Source organism: Alosa alosa, chromosome 22 (genome assembly GCF_017589495.1).
Source record: "Alosa alosa isolate M-15738 ecotype Scorff River chromosome 22, AALO_Geno_1.1, whole genome shotgun sequence".
NCBI classification, from domain to species: domain Eukaryota; kingdom Metazoa; phylum Chordata; class Actinopteri; order Clupeiformes; family Clupeidae; genus Alosa; species Alosa alosa.
The window spans coordinates 15,734,335-15,739,334 of NC_063210.1; the positions used below are offsets into that span (position 1 = coordinate 15,734,335).

The 5,000-nt window shown below is 43.1% G+C and overlaps 1 protein-coding gene across 1 annotated transcript in view; it reads left to right on the forward strand.

Annotated features, from left to right (window-relative positions):
- Window positions 1-5,000, forward strand: part of pcdh15b (protocadherin-related 15b) — a 215,784-nt gene that overhangs the window by 175,953 nt on the left and 34,831 nt on the right. The gene's annotated exons all lie outside the window — the stretch shown is intronic.

A 5,000-nucleotide genomic window follows, 5' to 3' on the forward strand; every position in this document is an offset into this window, starting at 1 on the left:
AAATGGCCCATTCAAAATCTGGTCAGGGTAGCAACTGGAAGGTAGGCTGGGTGAACCCAGGCTGATTTGACAGCTCTTTCTTTTCCACCATGCAGCTCAGGCTGGTACATCTCTTTCTCCTGCTTCCATTACACTTTTGCAGGGGGCCAGTCACAAACTGGCTTATACACCTGGCCCGCACGATGGCGAGAGCAGGAGAGCCTGGAGTTTTTGCGTCACCTCTGCAAACGTGGTCAGATTGGTCAGATTGGTGAATGGCTATCCAATTGCGTACAAGATTGAATTGTGTTAAAAGATTGAGCTTAGTCTGGTGAAAGCCAGACTAACTGGAAGGCACTGAGTGACTCCTAAAACCATTTTATTGAGTTATTGAGTTATACACAGGACACGATGCTCAATCCCCCATGCTGATGGTTCCAATTTACACAGGGGAAAGAAAAGCATGTTTAACTTGGACTCTAATCAGGTCAATATGGTCATGAGATATATAGCTTGGCGATCACCAGACCAAGCTCAGTCTTTTACGATTGAACATTAGTCTGGGGAGTCTGCTCTGTATTTTCTACTGCACAAGACGTTGGATAGTTCTTCAACCAATCAGACCAACGATCCAGGTGCGCCAGGTGGATACGGCAGTCTGTGATTGGTCCCTACAGATTTGTAACGGAAGTAGGATAGAAATATTTGGAGGCTTCCAGTCTGAGCTGCAGGGCGAAATCAAATTGCCGGCAAATCGGGCTGGGTTGACCCAGTCTACACAAGAAACACAAGCTTAGAGAAAATGGTGGGCAGAACCCAATGTTCTCCTTTAAGTGATGCAGTACGTCCTAATAGACAGACATGTGATGTTCTCTAGGGACTCGTTCTTTAAGTTCCCCTGCTGTGTTTGTGCCTCCTGTGCAAATCTCTGCTGATATACGAGCGTCTGATTTGCCTCCGGAGCCAAGCTGCCTAACAGCTCTGCAAGTTGGAGTTGGGCACCTCACGTGTCAGGGAGAAAAGACGACAGCAGGATTACGCGGCAAACCCGCATTGCAGTGCTTGCCCATGTGTAAATATACCAATGCACATTTGTATATGTCAACAGATTCTCTCTCTCTCTCTCTCTCTCTCTCTCTCTCTCTCTCTCTCTCTCTCTCGTTCTCTCTCTCTCTCTCTCTCTCTCTCTCTCTCTCTCTCTCTCGCTGTCTTTGTGTGTCTTCCATGAGTTGTCATTCTGTGCTGCTGATGCTGTGCTGCTGTCAGAAAACAGAGGGTGTGGCACTGGTCGTTGTGTGTGTGTGTGTGTGTGTGTGTGTGTGTGTGTGTGTGCATGTGTGTGTGTGTGTGTGTGTGTTACAACTCTGGTATTCACCTCGGGCTCATGTGTCCTTTCCCACCATCTCTCTGCTTCTGTCTCTCTCTCACTCTCTCTTTCACTCTATATCTCTCTCTCTCTCTCTCTCTCGTGTGGCACTGGTCGTGTGTGTGTGTGTGTGTGTGAGCAATAAGCATATGGAGAAAGAGTAGTAATAGTAGTAATGTCCTACCACAGTGTTAATGTGTGTGTGTGTGTGAGCAATAAGCATATGGAGAAAGAGTAGTAATAGTAGTAATGTCCTACCACAGTGTTAATGTGTGTGTGTGTGTTACAACTCTGGTATTCACCTCGGGCTCATGTGTCCTTTCCCACCATCTCTGCTTCTGTCTCTCTCACTCTCTCTTTCCTCTATCTCTCTCTCTCTCTCGCTGTCTTTGTGTGTCTTCCATGAGTTGTCATTCTGTGCTGCTGATGCTGTGCTGCTGTCAGAAAACAGAGGGTGTGGCACTGGTCGTGTGTGTGTGTGTGTTTGTGAGCAATAAGCATATGGAGAAAGAGTAGTAATAGTAGTAATGTCCTACCACAGTGTTAATGTGTGTGTGTGTGTGAGCAATAAGCATATGGAGAAAGAGTAGTAATAGTAGTAATGTCCTACCACAGTGTTAATGTGTGTGTGTGTGTGAGCAATAAGCATATGGAGAAAGAGTAGTAATAGTAGTAATGTCCTACCACAGTGTTAATGTGTGTGTGTGTGTGAGCAATAAGCATATGGAGAAAGAGTAGTAATAGTAGTAATGTCCTACCACAGTGTTAATGTGTGTGTGTGTGTGTGTGAGCAATAAGCATATGGAGAAAGAGTAGTAATAGTAGTAATGTCCTACCACAGTGTTAATGTGTGTGTGTGTGTGAGCAATAAGCATATGGAGAAAGAGTAGTAATAGTAGTAATGTCCTACCACAGTGTTAATGTGTGTGTGTCTGTGTGTGTGTGTGTGAGTGTGCATGTATGTGTGTGTGTGTGTGAGCAATAAGCATATGGAGAAAGAGTAGTAATAGTAGTAATGTCCTACCACAGTGTTAATGTGTGTGTGTGTGTTTGTGAGCAATAAGCATATGGAGAAAGAGTAGTAATAGTAGTAATGTCCTACCACAGTGTTAATGTGTGTGTGTGTGTGAGTGTGCATGTATGTGTGTGTGTGTGAGTGTGTGTGTGTGTGAGTGTGCATGTATGTGTGTGTGTGTGTGAGTGTTGTGTGTGTGTGTGTGTGTGTGTGAGTGTGCATGTATGTGTGTGTGTGTGTGAGCAATAAGCATATGGAGAAAGAGTAGTAATAGTAGTAATGTCCTACCACAGTGTTAATGTGTGTGTGTGTGTGAGTGTGCATGTATGTGTGTGTGTGTGTGAGCAATAAGCATATGGAGAAAGAGTAGTAATAGTAGTAATGTCCTACCACAGTGTTAATGTGTGTGTGTGTGTGAGCAATAAGCATATGGAGAAAGAGTAGTAATAGTAGTAATGTCCTACCACAGTGTTAATGTGTGTGTGTGTGTGAGCAATAAGCATATGGAGAAAGAGTAGTAATAGTAGTAATGTCCTACCACAGTGTTAATGTGTGTGTGTGTGTTTGTGAGCAATAAGCATATGGAGAAAGAGTAGTAATAGTAGTAATGTCCTACCACAGTGTTAATGTGTGTGTGTGTGTGAGTGTGCATGTATGTGTGTGTGTGTGTGTGTGTTTGTGAGCAATAAGCATATGGAGAAAGAGTAGTAATAGTAGTAATGTCCTACCACAGTGTTAATGTGTGTGTGTGTGTGAGCAATAAGCATATGGAGAAAGAGTAGTAATAGTAGTAATGTCCTACCACAGTGTTAATGTGTGTGTGTCTGTGTGTGTGTGTGTTTGTGAGCAATAAGCATATGGAGAAAGAGTAGTAATAGTAGTAATGTCCTACCACAGTGTTAATGTGTGTGTGTGTGTTTGTGAGCAATAAGCATATGGAGAAAGAGTAGTAATAGTAGTAATGTCCTACCATCATGTGGTATGTTGTGAATATACCGTGCCAGTCATGTGGCATGTTATGAATACATCGTACAATCATGTGGTATGTTGTGAATATACCGTGCCAGTCATGTGGCATGTTATGAATACATCGTGCCAATCATGTGGTATGTTGTGAATATACCGTGCCAGTCATGTGGCATGTTATGAATACATCGTGCCAATCATGTGGTATGTTGTGAATACATTGTGCCAATCATGTGGTATGCTGTGAAAACATCATTCCAATCATGTGTTATGTTGTGAATACATTGTGCCAATCATGTGGTATGTTGTGAATATACCGTGCCAGTCATGTGGCATGTTATGAATACATCGTGCCAATCATGTGGTATGTTGTGAATACATTGTGCCAATCATGTGGTATGCTGTGAAAACATCATTCCAATCATGTGTTATGTTGTGAATACATTATTGCCAATCATGTGGTATGTTGTGAATACATTATTGCCAATCATGTGGTATGTTGTGAATATACCGTGCCAGTCATGTGGCATGTTATGAATACATCGTGCCAATCATGTGGTATGTTGTGAATACATTATTGCCAATCATGTGGTATGTTGTGAATACATTGTGCCAATCATGTGGTATGTTGTGAATATACCGTGCCAGTCATGTGGCATGTTATGAATACATCGTGCCAATCATGTGGTATGCTGTGAAAACATCATTCCAATCATGTGTTATGTTGTGAATACATTATTGCCAATCATGTGGTATGTTGTGAATATACCGTGCCAGTCATGTGGCATGTTATGAATACATCGTGCCAATCATGTGGTATGTTGTGAATATACCGTGCCAGTCATGTGGCATGTTATGAATACATCGTGCCAATCATGTGGTATGTTGTGAATACATTATTGCCAATCATGTGGTATGTTGTGAATACATTGTGCCAATCATGTGGTATGTTGTGAATACATTGTGCCAATCATGTGGTATGTTGTGAATACATTGTGCCAATCATGTGGTATGTTGTGAATACATTATTGCCAATCATGTGGTATGTTGTGAATACATTATTGCCAATCATGTGGTATGCTGTGAAAACATCATTCCAATCATGTGTTATGTTGTGAATACATAAGATCATGTGGTATGTTGTGAATATACCATTGCCAGTCATGTGGCATGTTATGAATACATCGTGCCAATCATGTGGTATGTTGTGAATACATTGTGCCAATCATGTGGTATGCTGTGAAAACATCATTCCAATCATGTGTTATGTTGTGAATACACCGTGCCAATCATGTGTTGTGATCTCGCAGCTGGAGCGAGGTTGGTGTGTCGTGATTCGTGAAGCCTTGCGCACACACAGTTCTGCCTGAAATAGATGCCCAATAGGTGCCCAAAACGTGTTACAATATGGCCGCCGAGTGGAGGGACTTGCCGAAAAGGACTTTGGCGGGGCACGCTCCTGTGATAAAGAAGAGCAGTGGGGCGAGCGCAGGCTACAGGTACGCCGTAAGAGTGGCTGGATGAGGAAGTGGGGGCCGGCGTAGGCTACCGGTGCGCCGTAAGTGCCTTTCGGCCTGTGAGGTGTTCCAGTTTGCCCACAGGAGCTCAGACCTTGGTAGTCCTCATTAAGTCATCGTTAGCCAATTAGCAGGAATGCAGCTAATTAGCATGTCC